The following is a 22,618-nucleotide window of genomic DNA, read 5'->3' as shown; positions in this document are numbered from 1 at the left end:
TGTTTTTTTTTTTTCTTTCATAATGGCTACTCTGTCCAAAATCTTGCTTGTATTGCATCAGAATACAAAATTTGGGAAGGAAGAAGGCAAAACCAACTCAGACCCCGAAAACATTTAGGAAATTGCCACACAAGAAACCACAAATCAGCTGAGGCACCCAAAACAATGACAGCAAGCCAGAAGTGGAGCAAGCCAACAGCTGTGCCCTGATTGAAAAAGAACCATCCTCTTGTGACCTGAACTCAATATGCCAGCCTCAAAACCAAAGCTCACATCAGAAAATTCATTACAAACCATGATAAATAAGAAAAAAGAGAAAAAAGCCAAAGAAATGCAAGAATCCATAATGATATAGGGCTTGATTTAGTTGCAAGGAAACCGGCTGTTCCCAGATTCATCCACCACTAAAGCTGACTGCCTGTGGAATTCTGACTGAATTAACCTGACAATCCCAGTGAAACTCAAGAAACCAAATTTCAGCTGAGGCACCCAAAACAAAGACAATAGCCAGAATTGGAGGAAACCAACAGCTGTGTCCTGTTTGAAAAAGACCATTCCTCCGGTGCCCTGAACTCTATATTGCAGTCTCAAAACCAAAGCTCACATCAGAAAATTCATTACAAACCATGATAAATGAGAAAAAATAGAAAAAATCAAAAAAAATGCAAGAATTCATAATGATATAGGGCTTGATTTAGTCGCTAGGAAACCGGCTGTTCCCAGATACATCCACCCCTCCAGCTGACAGCCTGTGGAATTCTGACTGAATTAACCTGAAAATCACAGTGAAACTCAGTTTGGAGGCAATTAATATATGTCACCTCAGCCAAAGTGTTCCATTTTATTTTCATAAACACAAAAACTCACCTTGGTCATGTTACCTGTAGATTTCTAAGCTTCAAACGCCTATTTGTTGTGTTTTTTCTTTCATAATGGCTATTCTGTACAAAGTCTTCTTTAAATTGCATCAGAATACAAAATTTGGGAAGGAAGAAGGCAAAGCCAACTCAGACCCTGAAAACATTTGGGAAATTGCCACACAAGAAACCACAAATCGGCTGAGGCACTCAAAGGATTGACAGCAAGCCAGAAGTGGAGCAAGCCAACAGCTGTGCCCTGATTGAAAAAGAACCATCCTCTTGTGCCCTGAACTCCATATTGCAGCCTCAAAACCAAAGCTCACATCAGAAAATTCATCACAAACCATGATAAAAAGAAAAAAGAGAAAGAAGCCAAAGAAATGCAAGAATCCCTAATGATATTGGGTTTGATTTAGTTGCAAGGAAACCGGCTGTTCCCAGATTCATCCACCACTAAAGCTGACTGCCTGTGGAATTCTGACTGAATTAACCTGACAATTGCAGTGAAACTCAAGATACCAAATTTCAGCTGAGGCACCCAAAACAAAGACAATAGCCAGAATTGGAGCACACCAACAGCTGTGCCCTGTTTGAAAAGGACCATTCCTCTGGTGCCCTGAACTCTATATTGCAGCCTCAAAACCAAAGCTCACATCAGAAAATTCATTACAAACCATGATAAATAAGGGAAATGTGAAAAAGCCAAAGAAATGCAAGAGTCCTTTGTGATATTTGGCTGGATTTAGACACAAAGAAACTGGCTGTTTCCAGATTCATCCCCCCCTTCCACAGACTGACTCTGGAATTCTGATTGAATTCACCTCAAAATCGCACTCACACTCATTTTGGAGGGAATTAGAATCTGTCCCCTCAGCAGAAGCGTTCTATGTCATTTTCCAAAACACAGAAACTCATCTTGGTTGTGTTGCCTGTAGATTTCTAATCCTGAAATGGCAATGCGCTGTGTTTTTTTTTTTCTTTCATAATGGCTACTCTCTAAAACATGCTTGTATTGCATCAGAATACAAAATTTGGGAATAGGAAGGCAAAACCGACTCAGACCCAGAAAACATTTAGGAAATTGGCACTCAAGAAACCACAAATCGGCTGAGGCACCCAAAACAATGATAGCAAGCCAGAAGTGGAGCAAGCCAACAGCTGTGCCCTGGTTGAAAAAGAACCTTCCTCTTGTGCCCTGAACTCAATATGCCAGCCTCAAAACCAAAGCTTACATCAGAAAATTCATTACAAACCATGATAAATAAGAAAAATGAGAAAAAAGCCAAAAAAATGCAAGAATCCATGATGATATTGGACTTGATTTAGTCTCAAGAAAACCGAATGTTCCCGGATTCATCCACACCTCCAGCTGATGCCTGTGGAATTCTGTCTGAATTAACCTGAAAATCATAGTGAAACTCATTTTGGAGGCAATTAATATCTGTCACCTCAGCCAAAGTGTTCCATTTGATTTTCCAAAACACAAAAACTCACCTTGGTCGTGTTACCTGTAGATTTATATTCTTCAAATGCCCATTTGTAATGTTTTTTATTTCATAATGGCTACTCTGTCCAAACTCTTGTTTGTGTTGCGTCAGAATACAGAATTTGGGAATGAAGAAGGCAAAGCCAACTCAGACCCAGAAAACATTTAGGAAATTGCCACACAAGAAACCACAAATCGGCTGAGGCACCCAAAACAATGACAGCAAGCCAGAATTGAAGCAGGCCAACAGCTATGCCCTGTTTGAAAAAGACCATTCCTCCTGTGCACTGAACTCTATATTGCAGCCTCAAAACCAAAGCTCACATCAGAAAATTCATTACAAACCATGATAAAAAGAAAAAAGAGAAAGAAGCCAAAGAAATGCAAGAGTCCTTTGTGATATTGTGCTTGATTTAGTTGCAAGGAAACCAGCTGTTCTCGGATTCATCCACCCCTCCTTGCTGACTGGCTGTGGAATTCTGATTGAATTCACCTGAAAATCGCACTCACTCTCGATTTGGAGGAAATTAATATCTGCCCCTCAGTGGAAGGGTTCTATGTCATTTTCCAAAACCCAAAAACTCATCTTGGTCATGTTGCCTATGATTTCTAATCATGAAAACCCAATATGTTCTGTTTTTCAATTTCCTGATGGATCCTCGTTCTAAACCCTTGTTTGTATTGCATCAGAATACACAATTTGAAAAGGAAAAAGGCAAAACCAACTCAGACCAACAAAGCATTTAGGAAAAAGTCGCTCAAAATGAAAAATTGCCTGAGGCACCCAAAGCAATTACAGAAAGCCAGAATTGGAGAGAAACAACAGCTGTGCCCTAATTGAAAAAGACCATTCCTCTGGTTCCCTGAACTCCTTAAGCCAGCCTCAAAACCACAACCCACATCAGAAAATTTATTACAAACCATGATAAATAAGAAAATGTGAAAAATGCAAAAAAGAAAAAGAAATGCAAGAGTCCTTCGTGATATGGCGCTTGTTTTAGTACAAGGAAACCAGCTGTTTCCGGATTCATCCACCCCTCCCAGCTGACTGACTGTGGAATTCTGATTGTATTCACCTGAAAAGAGAGAACATTTATAAGTATATTGGGACTGTGGAACCTGTCATTTACCAATCACATGTTAGACTGAATCATAGACCAAATATAGGGAAGAAATCCTATGCATGTAAACCTTGTGGGAATTCATTCAGTATTAAATACCCTCCATCACAGCACTCATATTGTGGAAAACCCTCATGTGTGTAATGATTGTGTGGAAACCACTCACCAGAAGTCAGATCTCATTAGACATCAGAGAATTCACACAGGGTTGAAATCTTACAAATCTAATGACTGTGGGAAGTTCTTTGGCCAGAAGAAACACCTCATAAATCATCAGAGAATTCACACAGGTGAGAAACCTTTTGAATGTAATGACTGTGGAAAATCCTTTGGCCAGAAGGCAAACCTCATAAATCATCAGAGAATTCACACAGGTGAGAAACCTTATGAATGCAATTACTATGGAAAATCCTTTGGCCAGAAGGCAAACCTCATAAATCATCAGAGAATTCACAGAGGGGAGAAACCTTATGAATGCAATCATTGTGGAAAAGCCTTTGCTGAGAAATCAAAGCTCACAAAGCATCAGACAATTTGTACTGGGGGAAACCTTATGATTGCAATGACTGTGGAAAAACCTTTGCTGAGAAGTCAAACCTCAGAAAGTATCAGAGCCTTCACACCATGGAGAAAGCTTATAAATGAAATGACTGTGGAAAAGCCTTTGGTCCCATCCTTGCATACCAAGGATAAATCCCACTTGGTCTGGGTGGATGATCTTTCTGATGCATTGTTGGATTCAATTGGCCAGAATTCTGTTGCAGATCTTTGCATGTATGTTCATCAGGGAAATTGGTCTATAATTACTTTCTTTGTTGCACTTTTTTCAAGTTTAGGAATGAAGGTGATGTTGGCTTCATAGAAAGAATTTGGGAGAATCGCCTCTCTCTCAATTGTTTTGAATAACTTGAGAAGAATTGCAGTTAGTGCTTTAAATGTCTGTTAGAATTCAGCAGTGAAGCCTTCCAGTTTTGGGGTTTTCTTGGTAGTGATGGTCTTTATTACTGGTATCATTTCCATCTGGTTATGTGTGTGTTTAGGTTTTCTATATCTTTGTTGCTCAATTTAGGTAGGTTTTATGGATGGAAGGATGGTGGAAAGCCTCTTTGCTGTACTTCATAACTCATAAGATATCAGAGTATCCACACAGGGAATTTTCTACTTGACCTTTTTGTGCAAGTTATATCTCATGAAATATTAGAGAATTCACCAAGGGGAGAAATGCATGAATATAATACATGTGAATAGCCTTTGTGGTGCAAATCAGACCTCATCAAACATAAAAGAATTCTCATGGGGAGCAATTTTATGAATGTAATGACTCAGAGCCTTTTACCATAATTCAGCCCTCATTGTACATCATCAAATTCATATAGGGAAAAACTCCTTTGAAAGTAAAATCCCTTTAATTAGAAGCCATACCTCATAAGACAACAGGGAATTCACGTGGGAGAGAAACCTTATGGGTGTAATGAGTGTTGGAAAGCTCTGCCCAAATCTCTCCTTATATCAGAATGCACAACATATATATCTAATGAATGAAATAAATGTGAGAAAGTCATTTCACATAGGTAATGCCTCATAATCCATCATGGAATTTGAACAAGGGAGAGACCTTAACAATATAATGAATGTGGAAGAGCTTTTCTCCAAAATTCATGTAAGTATTGTGACAAAACCTTTTGCTGGAAATCACATCCTATCCAACAGAGACTCATGTAAAGGAGAAAGCTTATAAATATTATTAGAGTCAGAAGTCAATGGTACATCAGAGAATTGACACAGGTGGTTTCTTAGGCGTATACTGATTGTGCAAAAACATTTTCTTTATTTCAGGCTTGTATAGACACAGAATTCACAAAAGGTGATAGTCTTTGCATGCTGTAAATACAATAAAACCTTTAGCCAGAAATTAGACATCAACAGACTTCAGAGAATTCATAAGGAACAAAAGTCTATGCAATGAATTTGGAAAATGTATTTCTGTTATAAATCAGTCTTCAATTCCCATGAATAGACTCACAAATGAGAAAACATGCATGCATAGAAAAGTTTTGTACCATAAATTATCTCTAGATGGTAAACTAATATATCACCCAAAAGAAAAATCATGAGTGTAATGGAATTGGGAAACCCTTTGCTATAAGGCAGATTTCCAGAAAGCTTAGCAAGATTACAGAAAAGTCTCTGAAAATGTAACATGTCTGAAAGATTTGTTGGCATCACAAACTGGAGGATAGCTCAAGTGCATGTGTTTTTGTGCCTGGCATCCAAATTGATATCTCTTTTTCTTTGATGAATTCCTTGTTTATTTATTTAGCAGATTTAGAGACAAAGGATTCCTGTCCATTGATTTACTACTATATGCCCACAATTGCCATGGTAAAGTATATGGCAAAAACTGAGTGCTGGGGGCTGTGAATCTGATTCATCACTGATAACATTGAAGACATTGGTTCCTGGTTCTTATGCTGCTATGCATGGAAATGTTTCTCTAATTTCATTTTCAAATAGTTCATTGTTAATATAAAGAAATGCTTCTAATTTTTAAAATTTCATTGAAATAATTTGTGATTAATGTGTCCTAGTCATGCATTATTACAGGGTGTAGTGCAATATTTGCACACATTTATGCAGTAAAAAGTGATCAAGCTAAGCAACTACAGTTTTATTAAGTTTTTAAAGAGTTATTTATTTGAAAGACAGAGTTACAGAGAGAAGTAGCAGCAGAGAGAGAGAGAGGTCTTCCTCTGCCGGTTCACTCCCCAGATGGCCACAATGGCCGGAGCTCTGCCAATCTGATTCCAGGAACCAGGAGCTTCTTCCAGATCTCCCACTTGGGTGCAGGGACCCAAGGACTTGGGCCATCTTCTACTGCTTTCCCAGGCCATAGCAGAGAGTTGGATCAGAAGAGGAGCAGCCAGGACTAGAACTGGTACCCACATGGGATGCTGGTGCTTCAGGCCAGGGTGTTAGCCCACTGTGCCACAATGCTGGCCCCCAAGCAACTACAGTTTCTAATTCTTCTCCATGATTTGAGACTACCAGCTCCTCTCCTTCAGTTCTTTACACAGAACCTAATATGGTTGAATGTAGTCATCTCATTATATTATGGAACACCAGAAGTTCTTTCTGCCTCTTTGATTTTTGATACCTATTATCCAATCCCCCTCTATCCCTAGCTGCTTCCCTTCTCAGCCTCTAGTAATCACAGTTCTGTGTTCAGATCCATTATTTTCTTTCACTTCCACATGCGACAAGGACCAGGTGACATTTGTGTTCCTGCTTCTGGCTTATTTCAATTAATTTAATAATATTTTGTTCTTTTTTTGTATCTAAAAGAGGTTGCCCTGTCCATTGTTTTTCATTGATGGACAGCTAGATTGGTTTCACATCCTGGCTGCAGTGAACTGTGTTATAGTGGCTGTGTTATGGGAAAATTGCTGTATCTTTGATATGCTCTCCTCCTTTCCTTCTAATAAAATTTCCTTATTCTATATAGCCAAGAGCAAGATAACTCTCACATGGTAGGTCAATTTTTATCTTAGTTTAATTTTTGTTATTTATTTGAAAGAGTTACAATAGAGGTAGAGACACAGAGAGGTCCTCCATTAGCTGGTTCGCTCTACAGATGACTACAAAGGCCAGAGTTATGCCATTCTGAAACCTGGAGACAGGAGCTTCCTCTGGGTCTCCCTCATGGGTGCATGGGCCCAAGGACTTGGGCCATCTTCTACTGCTATCCCAGGAGATAGCAGAGAGCTGTATTGGAAGAAGAGCAGCTGGAACTAGAACTGGCACCCAAATGGGATGCTGGCCCTTCAGGCCAGGGCTTTAACTCACTGCACAACAGCGCCAGCCCCAATTTTTATCCTTTTTAAGGAATGACCATACTGTTCTGCATAACATCTGTACTAACTTGTGTTTTCACCTACCATATATGGTGGTTTTCTTTTCCCATGTGCTCTCTAGCATTTGTTATTTTTTATCAGTTTGGCATAAAAATGATATAGTATTGTTCATGTTTTTGTGTATTTTGAAATCAGTTAATTTGTTTATTAAATCTTTATTATTTGAAAGGTGGATTTAGAGAGAGAGGGAAAGACATAGATAGCTTTCATCTGCTGGCTCACACCCCAGAGAGTTTCAACAGTTGAGCCTGGGGCATGCTGGAGTCAGGAGCTTCATCCAAGTCTCCCACATGAGTGGCAAGGACCTGAGTCCTTCGTCCATCTTCTGCTGGTTTCCCAGGTGTTTAGCAGTGAGCTAAATTGGAAGTGGAGATTCCTAAACTCAAAGTGGAACTCAGATGTTATGCTGGCCTCACAGATTGCAGCTTTCCCCACTTGGCCACAATGCCAGCCCCTCTATCAATTTAATTCCTCAAAAATAGCTCAGTAATGTTGGCATCTATCTCATTTTGTTTTTTCTCTGTTATTATTCAACTTATTGATGTCTTATTTTTGTTCACATTATTCCTCTCAATTGCTCTACCTGAGGTGAGTAGGGCTGCTGTGTTGCTTAAATGAAGTGTATGCTTTAGATTACTCATTTAATGAGTGCATGTCATTCACATAGCACTTCACTGAAGTTCTACTATGTCCCAAATCCTCTTCTAGGCACAGAATTTAGACCACTTTTCTCTTAGGCCCAGATCTTGCCTTTAACATACTACTTGGAATTTAGTAGCTCATGAAATCTGCAGACTGCATAAATGAATGAATATTTTGAGGGCTGTGCTTTTGTGGAGGAACTTCATAGGAGACCGAAGGAATAAAATAAATCAAAAGTATCCACAGTATATAGAATGTATACTATTTTACAAGTCACAGAGAAGAAGAAGAAGAAGGAAAGTAGTAAGACTAGAAAGTTTGTGGCAAGACTAACAGGCGCTGGTCAAGAACTTAATAAGCACATTAGGAAAGCAGTAAGGTTTCTTTTTTTTTTTTTTTGAGGAAAAGTTTTTATTTCTAGTGATGAAATTGGCTACAGAACATTATGAAAGTTTAAAAATACAAAGAGAAATTGTCTATAATTAATAGATTCAAAATTTGACAATCAGTGAATATCATTATTAGTCATTACCAACAACAGTTATTGATTTGAAAGGCAGAGTGACAGGAAGAGGGAACCACTGCTTCACTCCCCAGACACTTGCAATAGCCAAAGCTTGACCAAGCCAAAACCAGGAACTGGGAATTCATTCTGGATGTCCCATTTGGGTGCAGGGACCCAAGCACTTCTGCCATCCTCCGTCTCCTCCCAGGGTGCACACTAGCAGAAACTTGCCTCAAAGCAGAGAAGCTACCACTCAAGCCAGGCATTTGTATATGGGATGTGGGTGTGTGGTGGTGATAGCAAGCCCTCATGGATAAAAAAAACAAAAAAAAAAAAAACAAAAAAAAAAAACAAAACAAAACAAAAAAAAAAAAAAACAAAGTTATTTCTATGCCAAGGAAATTACTCTGTAGTCTTTCTCTTATAAACTACGTATTGCTGAACCTAGATAATTTTTCCTTTATTTAACAATGACATGAAAATGTCAGTTGAGTTGGCTTTCCTGAAGACCTTGTTTCTTGAATATTAGTGGCTAGCTGAGATAAATTCTTTTCATCTCTTTCTCGCTTCGGCAGCACATGTGCTCGCTTCGGCAGCACATATACTAAAATTGGAATGATACAGAGAAGATTAGCATGCCCCTGCGCAGTAAGGTTTCTTTACCTCCCTGTAGGCTCTGCTCTCCAGAGGTGAACAGGGTCCTCTAAACCCACTTGCTGCACACACAAACACCTGAGTGTTGTATTCTCCCACAGGTGTTGGAGACTGATATGGTGTTCTGATTTATATTTACATAATGGCTAGTGACATCGGGCATATTCACATGTTTTGACCATGTACATTTCTTCTGAGAAATGTCTATTCAGATCCTTGCCTGTTTCTTCACTGTATTTTTTGGAGTTTTTCCAATTCATGTAAATGTTCTGGAAATCTGTAAACATTCAGAGTTTTAATTTTTCCTGCCATCTGTTCATTGTATCTACACTCTGATGTTTACTTTGTTGTGAAGAAGTATCTTAGTTGGATATACTCAAATGTCTCTGTTTTTATTTTTGTGACTATTGCTATTGGAATCTTACCCAAAAGCTATTGTGTGTTGACAATATTTAGAGTTTCCCTATGTTTACTTGGGTTTGGGTCTTATGATTACATTTTAATTCACTGTGAGTTCACTTTCACATAGTGTAAGAGATGTTGGAGTCTCTTTTCAGGCTTCTACATATGGATAATCAAGTTCCTCTGCACCACTTGTGAAAGAGATTCTTCTTTCTCCAGTTCATTTTAGTTCCTTTGTTAAATATGAGTTGCTGGTAGAAATTTGGGTTTATTTCTATGCTACCAAGTCTTTTCCATTGAACTATGTGTCTGTTATTATATCAGTGCTAACACTTCTTCTTTTTTTTTTGCAGTATATTTATTTGAAAGGCAGAGTTACAGAGAGGTAGAGGCAGAGAGAGAGAGAGGTCTTCCATCCACTGGTTTACTCCCCAAATGGTCACAATGGCCGGAGCTCTGTTGATCTGAATCCAAGTGTCAGGAGCTTCTTCCAGGTCTCTATGCAGGTGCAGGGGCCCAAAGACTTTGGCCATTTTCTACTTTTTTCTCAGGCTATACCAGAGAGGGGTATAAGAAGTGGAGCAGCTGGGAAACATACTGGCACCCATATGAGATGCCGGCACTGCAGACGGTGACTTTACCTGCTTTGTCATAGTGCTGACCCCTGTAATATGTCTTAAAATATGGTGTGATGTCTCCAGCTTTTTTTTGCTTTATAATATTGCTTTAGATGTTAAGCATCTCTCATGTTTCTATGTGAATTTTAGCATCATTTTTTCTAGCTCTGAGAACATCGTTGGTATGTTGATTGGGATTACATTGAATTTGCAAATTGCTTTTGGTAGTATGGATATTTTGGTATTATTCTTCCCATTCACAAACATAAGTTTTCTGTGAGACTTTCAAAAAGCCTTGACAAAAATTGGACTTTATTACACAAAAATTCATCACTTTTTGGGATCATTTAAATCCATAATTTTGCACTAATATTTGATAAATAATTAAAGACTTTGAGCATTTTAGTAGGAGAAATTAAAATATTTATCAATTTATTCAAATATTGTTTAGATGTGATATTCAAATATTGTTTAGAGCCATTGTCTATATTCCCTCTAAATTACGATCTTTTTGTTTTTTGCCTGTTAAACTTGTCCCTTGATTCAAGAACCCTTTTTAATGTAAATTAAACTGAAAATGTCATTTCATAAGCTAAAAAAAATGACAAAGAAGGAAAAAGAAGGGAGGGAGGTTGAGTATATAATTATGTTCTCCGAATTTTTTCTATAAAACATATTGAATCATTTAAAAGCTAATTAAAATTAAACTCAAAATTGGACCATTATGACCAATACTTAAAACAAGTGATTAAAAACTGTAGATGTCTTCAATTTTGATTATCATTCTTCTTTAGAATATCTGAAAGAAATCCGGCTTCTCACTTTAAAATATACCAGTGTGTTAGAATTCAGTATTAAATGACTTTGTTTAAAAGTGTTATTTAATCTATTGCTTTAAGTAGTAATACTATGGCCATTGTAAAACAAAATCCTTATCATTTTTCATAAAACAGAAAGGGCCTTTAAAACATCATCACTAAAAATATTAAGAGACCTAAAATATAACATTCTTAAAACCCAAGTGATACCATTCAAAATTTTCAAATATGCAGGGATAGTTCATGTCAAGTAACTAAATAATTGTTAAGTGTATATATGGAATAGCTTCTATAAATTCTTTTGGCAAGGGCTGGCACTGTGGCATAGTGGGTGAGGCTGCCACCTGCAGTGCTGGTATTCCATAGGGGCATCAGTTCAAGACCTGGCTGCTCCACTTCCTATCCAGCTCTCTGCTATGGCCTGGGAAACACTATAAAATGGTGCAAGTCCTTGGGCCCCTGCACCTGCATAGGAGACCAGGAAGAGGCTCCTGGCTCCTGCCTTCCAGTCAGCACAGCTCCAGCCATGGAGGCCAACTGTGGAGTGAACCAGTGAATGGAAGACCACTCTCTCTGCCTGTCCTTCTCTCTCTGTGTAATTCTGACTTTCAAATAATATAAATAAATCTTTAAAAATTCTTTTGGCAAATAGATGAAGCTACTTGTTATACATTTCAAATAAATAGCAAACATACTAGAAAAATATATTGAATAAAATTTAAGCAACTCATAGCTATACACAGAAATTTCTCACCATAACAACATAGCAACCACTAAATTTCCAAATTCAATTTTCCACAACTTAGAATCTTTAACTCCAGAAGGAGTACAAAATTGACAGAACAGTGGCCTATGTATCAGGATACCTAATGCTAATACAGAATTATCCCTGCCACAACTTACCTATGTGACCTTGAACAATTCACTTTACTTCTCTGGGCTTGGCATTTAGCATCCTCATGTGATAAAGGAGGCTTGGATAAGATCAGTTGTACTCTATCTTGAGACTTCAATGATCTCTCAGTTTCCAAACAGGCACCTTAAGGGAAAGTAAACCTTTAGATCAAAGCTTACATTTTTAAATCTAAATATATTTTAAACTGTTTCTACAACTAGTACAAAACAACACATTCAAATGTGTACCATGCCACTTTTCAATATTTGGGAATAATTAATGCATCATTTTAGAGCATTGTCTTGAGGCCAGTGCTGTGGTGTAGCTAGTAAAGCCACTGCATGCAGTGGGGGCATCCCATATGGAGGCCGGTTCAAGTCCAGGCTGCTCCATTTTCCATTCAGCTGTCTGCTATAGCCTGGGAGAGCAGTAGGAAGTTGGCCCAAGTCCTTGGGCCCCTGAATCTGCATGGGAGACCCTGAAGAGGTCCTGGCTCCTGGTTTCAGATTGGCATATCTCTGACCTTTTAGGCCATCTGGGGAGTGAACCAGCAGATGGAGGACCTCTCTCTCTCTCTCTCTTCCTCTTGTTCACTATCTGTGTAACTCTGACTTCCAAATAAATAAATAAATAAATCTTTTAAAAAATCAAAAGAATATTGTCTGGCACACAGTGAACCACTAAGTACAAGATATTATTAGGAATATTAGATTGAAATATTGAAATAAACTAGGCAATAAGCCTTAAGATGCAAATTAATACCAAGAAATATAATCTCAAATTTCTGTGTTCAACAAGGTAGTCTCTTTTCACTACTAACTTTATACTAAATAAGATATTTTGATATTTTGTTAAGAGTAAATTTATCGGGGGCCAGCGCCGTGGCTCACTTGGTTAATTCTCCACCTGTGGTGCTGGTATCCCTTATGGGCAAAGTGTTCTAGTCCTGGTTGCTCCTCTTTTAGTCCAGCTTTCTGCTATGGCCCGGGAAGGCAGTAGAGGATGGCCCAAGTGCTTGGGCCCTGCACCCGGATGGGAGACCAGGAGAAAGCACCTGACTCCTGGCTTTGGATGGGCACAGCTCCAACTGTGGCAGCCATCTGGGGACTGAACCAATGGAAGGAAGACCTTTCTGATTTCTCACTGTATATAACTCTACCTGTCAAATAAAAAAAAATTATTAGTTTTTCATAAAAACTGCAGTATTGAAAAAGTTCTAAAATCCCTCTAATTCTAAATGTCTGTGACTGCTAACTCATTAGCACATATTGCATTCTTTACATCTGGGTAATCATGACAATTCACTTTTAAATGATTAACAGATCTGCTGTTATATATAAATACATGCTTTTCCGAAAATCATACAATAAGCAGGCTACATACTTTACTTCAAGTAGAACTGCCATATCCAGTCCTACAATTGTAAATAAGACAGTTTCAATTGTTCAGCATTATCAATTATAAATTCCAATCGTGTAGCAATACTCATAAGAATTTAGGGGGCCGATGCTGTGGAGTAGCAAGTAGAGCTGTGGCTTGCAGTGCTGACATTCCAATTGGGTGCCAGTTCAAGTCCTGGCTACTCAAATTACTATCCATCTTTTTAGGCAAGTAAGACTTACTATCCAGCAGTAGAGGATGGCCCAGGCCCTTGGGCTCCTGCACCTGCATAGGAGACCCAAAAGAAGCTGCTGGCTCCTGGCTTTGGATTGGCAGAGCTCCAGCCATTGTGGCCAAATGGGGAGTGAACCAGCGGTTGGAAGACTGCTCTCTCTCTCTCTCTCTCCTTCTCTGTGTAACTCTGATTTTCAAGTAAAATAAATGAATCTTTTTTTAAAAAGGATGAAATAAAAAGGAAGATGAAGATTACAAAATTGTTTAATTTTTTTAATAAATATAAATTTCCAAAGTACAGCTTTTGGATTACAGTGGCTTCCCCTCCCCCAAAACATCCCTCCCACCCATAATCCTCCTATTTCCTGTTTCCTCTCCCATCCCAGAAGATTACAAAATTGTATGAAGGACATTTGTACAGTAAACAAATATACTGATTTCCAATGCAATATTTGAATACTTGAAGCAGGAAGGCTAAGTACTTCTTTGCCAAAATAACATGTTTTCTCCAGTGTAAAACCCATTTGCCATCCCAATACACAAAGGGATTTGGGGCAAGAAGGAAAAAAGAAGTCCACACATGCAGAAATTTTAAGCAAAACAAAATAGAGAATGTATTTAGTTTCATGTAAATCACATGAGAATTAATAGTATTCTACCAATTTGCAACAAATATTTTTAACTTTAATGAATGAATGAACTTTCAGTTACATAGCAGGAAACTTCTACCCTCTCCCATAAAACTGAAAGAGAAACTTTTTAAAAGTAAAAACTGATGAAAGAATTCTGCAATACATGTTAATGTTAAGTAGCCCAGCAGAGTTTATTTAGAAATACAAACACACACACAGAAAATAAATACATTAAAATCTTACTGAATAGTCCAGTAATAATTCAGGATCCAATATGTGTGCAAAAGATTCTGGATTTCCCAGTCACTTTGTATAGGAAATGATGTGCTTTCCTATGTAGCATGTAACTTTAGATTCCTGAACACCTCCACTTTGCTTCTTACCCTGAGTCCCAGCAAATACAGGAACACAGCTGTTGAGTCATTCATTTTCTGGATTTGGGAATATCAAAGAATTAATGAGTATAGAAAGTTGTACAGCAAAGACCAAGAATATCCAAGGGAGGTCAGGAAAATCAATTGAACAAGTCAAAATACTATGAATGTATACTGAATGCTCTGTTTTTAATATGTCTTACTTACCTAAAAAGACATGAGGGCTATTGCTCTCTCTCTTAATACAACTAAGGAGAAGATATCACCAATGCTCAAGAAAAATGAATACACAGCAGAGCTAATACAAAATCCCCAAATTCCAAAATAGAAAAACTGGATATGCACTCCTTACACACACCCTGAAGTGGCAATGAAGTAGAACAAATCTAAAATTAGAAAAAAATCTTTTTTTAAAGATTTATTTATTTATTTGAAAGTCAGAGTTGCACAGAGAGAGGTAGAGAAGAGAGAGGGGTCTTCCATCCACTGGTTCTCTCCCCAGTTGGCTGCAATGGCCAGAGTTGTGCCAATCCAAAGCCAGGAGCAAGGAGCTTCTTCCAGGTATCCCACATGGGTGCAGGGGCCCAGGACTTGGGCCATCTTCTACTGCTTTCCCAGGCTATAGCAGAGATCTGGATCCATATGAGCTGCCAGCACTGCAAGTGGTGGCTCTACCCACTATGCCACACCACTGGCCCCGAAAATTCTTGTCAAATTAAGAACATTTAACCTTTGTTTTAGAGTGCATTATTAAAATATCTAAACTGGGGGAATACATAATTTCTTTCTTTAGAAATCAGAAGAGAAAAAGAACACTTCAAGCCTACTGTGACACCACACAGAAGGAATGGAGAATCATGATCTCAATTAGCCTAGGGACAGAATAAAAGGGAGGGAAATAGGAACAACAGAATTAAGATGAATAAGCTTTGACAGCTGAGGGAATCTGAATGTAAAGAAAAGGCATGCAGTTAACTGAAACAATAGAGATAATTCTGAGAGGAAAAAACATTGTTAAGTCATATTAATGGGGCCAGAGCTGTGACTTAGTAAAGTAAAAAAAAAAATCTAAAATTTGTTTTTGAATTATATAATTAAAAAAGATTAAAAAAAGATGTTCAATCTTAAGTCTCTACAGCATAAGATATACATCAATTTTCCCAGGTTCTATTTGCATTTATTAACAAAGTTTCATGGGTGTAATCACTAAAGTGGCTCCAATAAGTCTTTTTATAAAAATTATTTTTTATTTTGACAGGCAGAGTGGACAGTGAGAGAGACAGAGAGAAAGGTCTTCCTTTTTCTGTTGGTTTACCCCCTAGTGACCGCTGCCGCCAGTGTGCTGCGGCTGGCACATGGCGCTGATCCAAAGCCAGGAGCCAAGTGCTTCCTCCTGGTCTCCCATGCAGGTACGGGGCCCAAGCACTTTGGCCATCCTCCATTGCACTCCTGGGCCATAGCAGAGAGCTGGACTGGAAGTGGAGCAACTGGGACAGAATCTGGCTCTCCCAGCAGGACTAGAACTTGGTGTGCCTGCACCGCAGGTGGAGGATTAGCTTATTGAGCCATGGAGCCTGCCTCCAATAAGTCTTAACCTGGGATGCAACTAAATTTAACAAGGATACTCAATAGGAATTTTAGAAGAATTCCAAAATATGTATCAGAATAAAAATAAATACTTTACTTGGTACATCTCATTTTAACTATACTATTGTCTAAATTTCCAAATGTCAGATGTACTAAAAAAATCCCCAAAGCAGCAGAGTTGGTCCGACATGATGAGGAATAAAATAAAGAAAATGAGAATTCGCAGATCCCAGATTAAAATAACCAAGAAGGCCCAATAAAAGAAAACTCAATGTCTTCATACACTAACATTTATTACCTCAGATTTATTTAACAAAAAGGTGATTATTCCAGCTACATCCCATTAGGTAGCCCAATTTTACCTGCTAAATCCATTTAAAAAAAGCACCTCATGATATATTACTAAAATCATATTGCTATATGCCATCCACCATGTCCACTGTACCTTATACCTAATGTTAACAGATCTGATGAAAATCAGTAGATAAATGATGTGTCTTAACCACGTGTGGGAAATGTCTTTTGTTCAACGTTTTTCCAAAAACCCCTCAGTCTCAGTTTGCCTTCACCTTGAAAAGACACTTCTGAGGTTTACTAATCAGTCCAGCTTCTTCGGGCCTCCCTCCAATGAAAGGGGCTAAAATCCATCAAAATAAACTCTAGGCACTGTCCTTGTGCTCCCAGTGACTTTTTCACTCTAGGGGCTCACAAACCTTCTAAATTCTTTAGATCACCTGTGATGTCCATTAGTTCTCAAAGACTATGATGCAAGTAATTTCCCCTCTTGGAACCTTGTTATTAACTGTGCTGTATGAGAAATGAAGTCTCCTACACACCTTGTGCTTATGATTCTCCAAACCATGTTGCCTGCTAGGACTTTGGCCATGAATATAGGACAGCAATACCTGAACATGATTACTGAGATCTCCTTAATAAAGGATAGACTGGGGCCAGCACTGTGGTGCAGTGGTGTAATCCTTTACCTGCAATGCTGGCACCCCATATGAGCACCAGTTCTAGTCCCCATTTCTCCTTTTCCCAGCCAGCTCTCTGCAATAGCCTGGGAAAGCAGTAGAAGCTGTTCCAAGTGCTTTGGTCCCTGCCAAAATATGGGAGACCTGGAAGCTCCTAGCTCAGATTGGCCCAGCTGCAGACATTGCAGTCATTAGGGGAGTAAATGAGCATATGGAAGACCTTTCTGTGTCTCTTCTTCTCACTCTCTGTAAGTAAACCTGTCAACTACATAAATAAATTCCTTATATATATATTTACATTTATTTATATATTTATGTATATAAATATATTCATATATAAAATATATTATAATTTATCATACAATATATTATATAATATATAATTATAAACAGATAATATTATATAATTTATTATATGTATTTTATATATATATATATATATATATTATTGAGATGACTTCAATAGCCAGAGTGTGGCCAGGTTGAAACCAGGAGCTTTTCCTCTGATGTGTGTCCCAGGAACCCAGGTACTTGGAGCATCTTTCACTGCTTTTTCAATCCATTGGTAAGGAGCTGGATCAGAAATAATTATTTATATATAAATAACAAATTCATATATAATAATTATATACAATTATATATTTATAATAATTATATGCAATTCTATATTATGTATAGAAATATATAGTATAATATATAATATATATTATAATATATAAATATATATATGATGGACCAAAATATGGTATTCTCCATTTGGCAGAAGGGACAGGCTCCAATATCTACTGTCTATGTCAGTATGTCAGCATAATGCAGGAGGTAACCCCTCTACCAAATAAGAAAAGCTATTTCAGTTCAGCTGGACATCATTCTGCTGACTGTTGACCTTATTACTGTTAGTCTGGATGCTTTCATTGGTTGCAATCCAGAGACCCAATTTTCCCATAGATATAAACATCAGCAAACATGAAAATTTGGTAAGAAAAGCTTAAACTGAGAGTTATGATTAATAACTATTTTTTTAATTTTTATTTAATGCATATAAATTTACAAAGTACGACTTATGGATTACAATGGCTTCCCCCCCATACCGTCCCTCCCACCCACAACCCTCCCCTTTCCCACTCCCTCTCCCCTTCCATTCACATCAAGATTCATTTTTGATTATCTTAATATACAGAAGATCAGCTTAGTATACATCAAGTATGGATTTCAACAGTTTGCTCCCACACAGAAACATAAAGTGAAAAATAATAGATGATTTTTTTTTAAAATGATGATGAAATCAGAGCAGACCTATTGTCATGTTTAATCCCAGTGAGAGTCAAGTTGGGAATTGATAATTTCTTTTTTTTTTTTAACAGAGGATCAGTTTAGTATGCATTAAGTAAGGATTTCAACAGTTTGCACCCCCATAGAAACACAAAGTGAAATATATTGTTTGAGTACTCGTTATAGCATTAAATCTCAATGTACAGCACATTAAGGATAGAGATCCTACATGAGGAGTAAGTGCACAGTGACTCCTGTTGTTGACTTTACCAATTGACACTCCTGTCTATGGCATCAGTAATCTCCCTATGCTCCAGTCATGAGTTTCCAAGGCTATGGAAGCCCTCTGAGTTCTCCGACTCTTATCTTGTTTAGACAAGGTCGTAGATAACCTACGGTTCGACCCAGCCATCCCACTCCTTGGAATTTACCCAAAGGAATTTAAATTGGCAAACAAAAAAGAGGTCTGCACCCTAATGTTTATTGCAGCACAATTCACAATAGCTAAGACCTGGAACCAACCTAAATGCCCATCAACGATAGACTGGATAAAGAAATTATGGGATATGTACTCTTTAGAATACTATACCGCAGTAAGAAACAACGAAATCCAGTCATTTGCAACAAAATGGAGGAATCTGGAACACATCATGCTGAGTGAAATAAGCCAGTCCCAAAGGGACAAATACCATATGTTCTCCCTGATCAGTGACGACTGACTGAACACCAAGAGGGAAACCTGTTGGAGTGAGGTGGACACTATGGGAAACGGTGGCTTGATCAGCATAGCCCTGACTGTTAATGAACAACTTAATACATTATCCCTCTTAGTAGTTTTTTTTATCTGTTCTACTTAATATGACTGGTTTAGATCTGTAATTGATGCACAGTTATTCTTAAGTGTTGAAAATTAACTGAAATGTGATCCCTGTTGAACATGGTGGTGGGAATGGGAGAGGGAAGAGATGTATAATTTGGGACATGCTCAGGCTGACTTGCCCCAAGTGGTGGAGTTGGAAGCATACCAGGGGATTCCAATTCAATCCCATTGAGGTGGCATGTACCAATGCCATCTCACTGTTCCAGGTGATCAGTTTCAGTTCACAGTTGGTCATGGTGGAGGGACTGGGAGTCAAAGGGAGCACATAGACAAGTCTAGTACCTGCTAACGCTAACCGATGGAGTAAATAAAGGGGAGAGTGATCCAACATGGGAAGTGAGATACTCAGCAGACTCATAGAATGGCAGATGTCCTAAATAGCACTCTGGCCTCAGAATCAGCCCTAAAGGCATTCGGAGCTGGCTGAAAAGCTCATGAGAGTATTTCAGGCATGGAAAGCCAAGACACTCTGGCAAAAGATCTCTGCGAGTGAGATCCCAGTGGACAGAACAGGTCATCAAAGAAGGAGGTACCTTTCTCTGAAGGGAGGAGAGAACCTCCACTTTGACTATGACCTTGTCTAAACAAGATTAATAACTATTTTAACAAAATTTCTCAGAACCCATCTAATCCAAACCTTGGACAATTGGAAGACATTGTACTTGGCCCACCCATAATCAAAATGGATTCTAAATCCTTCAACTGCAAGGAGAGTATCATAGACATTAATGCTCCAAACGGATCCAGTTCTCTGCTAATGTGTCTGGAAAAGCAGCACAGGGTGACTCAAATATTGGGGCTCCTGCACCCTTGTGAGAGACCTGGAAGAAGCCCCTGGCTCCTGATATCAGTCTGGCCTAGCCGCAGTCATTGCAGCCATTTGAGGAGTGAACAAACCAGGAGGAAGATCAATCTCTCCCATTCTCTCCATCTAGTGCTGCCTTTCAAATTCATAAAAGGATCTTTAAGAAAATAGATCACTTCAATAAATTTGCCATTGCTCAGTCATGATGACTTTTACTACCTTCAGTTCTTTTTCAAAAGATTTATTTATTGGAAAGGCAGATAGAGGAGCTGGTGGTTGTGGTGCAGTGGACAAAGCTGCTATCTGTTACATTGGCATCCTGTATGTGCACCAGTTTAAGTACCAGCTATTCCATTTCTGATCCAGCTCCTTACCAATGGACTGAAAAAGCAGGGAAAGATGGCCCAAGTGCCTGGGATGCTGCCACGCACATTGCAGGAAAAGCTCCTTGCTGCCATGCACATCGGAGGGAAAGCTCCTGGCTTCAACCTGGCCACACTCTGGCTATTAAAGTCATCTCAAAAATGAATTAGGTGGTGGAAGATTTCTGTCTCTCCCTCTCTCTGTAACTCTTTCAAGTAAGTAATTAAATATTTTAATATGATAAAAAAGGCAGAGACACACAGAGACAAAGAGAGAAGGAAAGAGAAGCAGAGAGATCTCCCATCTGCTGGTTCACTTTCTATATGGCTACCACTGTGCAAGACCAGGTTCTCAAGTCCCCATTGAGGTTACAGTTCTCCAATTTGACGACAGGAATGAAAGAATTTGAGCTATTATACATTGCTTCCCAGGGATATTAACATGAAGCTGATTTGGAAGTGTAGTACCCAAAACTCAGATTAGCACTGCAATATAGGATGTGGGCATCTGTTGTGACTGCTAACAAATTGGAAATCCTAGAGTAAAAATCAACAGATTCCTGGACATACACAATATACCAAAATTGAGTCATGAAGACACATAGAAAAGCTAAACAAATCAAAAACCAAGACAGAGATTGGATGAGTAATAAAGACCCTCCCAACAAGCAAAAGTCCAGGATCAGACAGCCTCACTATTGAATTCTACAGGACTTTTAAAGAACTAATGCTTCTCAAACTATTCAACACAATTGAAAGAGAGACAATCCTCTCAAACTCCTTCTATTAATCCTGCATCACCTTAATTCTTCAACTAGAAAAAGATACAGTGGAGAGAGAGTACTATAGAAAAATATCCCTGATGGGGGCCAGTGCCATAGCACACTGGGTTGATCCTCCACCCGTGGAGACGGCATCCCATATGGGTGCCAGTTCTGGTCCCGGTTGCTGCTATTCCAGTCCAGCTTTCTGCACTGGACTGGGAGGGCAGTGGAGGATGGCCCAAGTGCCTGGGTCCCTGCACCCGCATGGGTGACCAGGGAGATGCTCCTGACTCTGGCTTCCGATTGGACCAGCACTACCTGTTGGGCCATATGGAGCATAAACAAGCAGATAAAATACTTCTGTCTCTCTGCCTCTGCCTCTCCATCTCTGTAACTCAATCTTTCAAATAAATAATTCTTTTGAAAAGGTCAACAAACAATAAAGGCTGGTGGAGAGGGAGAGAAAAAGGTACCCTAATCCACTGTTGGTGGGAATGAAGCTAGTGCAACCATTATGGAAGGCAGTATCAAAGTTCCTCAGAAATCTGAAAACAAACATACCATGTGATCCTGCCATCTGACTACTGGGAATTTATCCGCATGAAATGAAATAGAATATGCACAGGCATGAGTTATCTGTACCCTCATGTTTATTACAGCTCAATTCACAATAGCTAACATGGAATCAACCCAGATGTCCATCAACTGGTGACTGGAACAAAAATATGAGCTATATATACAGTGTAAAATACTATTCAACCATAATTGAGAATAAAATCCCATCTTCTGTAACTAAATGGATGAACTGGAAACAAGTATGCTTCATGAAAGAAGCCAGTCCCCAAAAGACAAATACCATATGTTTTCTCTGACTGGTGGTAATTAATATATAGACAACAAAAAGCAGCATATGAGTTAAATTGACATTTTGAGATTTGAATATTGTTCATTGCACTTTTCTGTACTCTTTGATAGAGTACACAACATATACTCATTGATATTTCTGCTACTACTTGCTGAATTCTTTATTTTGTAGAGGGTTAAAGCTTGTGATTCTAAAATAAAATCAAAGCATGCAGCTGTCAAAATTAAAAGAAAATAAAACAAGAAGGAGGGAGTTGGAAATATGAGAACAAGGGAAGATAGGATAGGATGTTATCAGTTTGCTCTTCAATCTGTATATATAAATTACATGAAATTTGTTCACTTAATATGCATTTAAAAATATAAACTTAACACTGGAAGAAAAAGACCTGAGATCAGTGTTTTCTGGATTACCACTAATAAAATTTAGTCTTCATTTATGTCTGACCATATTTAATTTCTTATTTATTTATTTTATAAGAAAATTAACATCACCATTCCTAACAAGTCCATCCTGCTTCATGCATATCTATCAGTTCCCACTATGCTAATAATTTCTCATGAACTTAAATCCATATC

General features: G+C 38.4%; 1 pseudogene; it reads left to right on the top strand.

Moving 5' to 3' along the window:
• The first annotated feature begins 9,105 nt into the window (after positions 1-9,105).
• On the top strand, positions 9,106-9,173 carry LOC138848061 (U6 spliceosomal RNA; annotated as a pseudogene).
• The last annotated feature ends 13,445 nt before the right edge of the window (positions 9,174-22,618 follow it).

This window comes from Oryctolagus cuniculus, unplaced genomic scaffold, assembly GCF_964237555.1.
Source record: "Oryctolagus cuniculus unplaced genomic scaffold, mOryCun1.1 SCAFFOLD_51, whole genome shotgun sequence".
NCBI classification, from domain to species: Eukaryota; Metazoa; Chordata; class Mammalia; order Lagomorpha; family Leporidae; genus Oryctolagus; species Oryctolagus cuniculus.
Note: the sequence above shows the minus strand (reverse complement) of the source record. Positions and strands in the feature narration are given on the sequence as shown.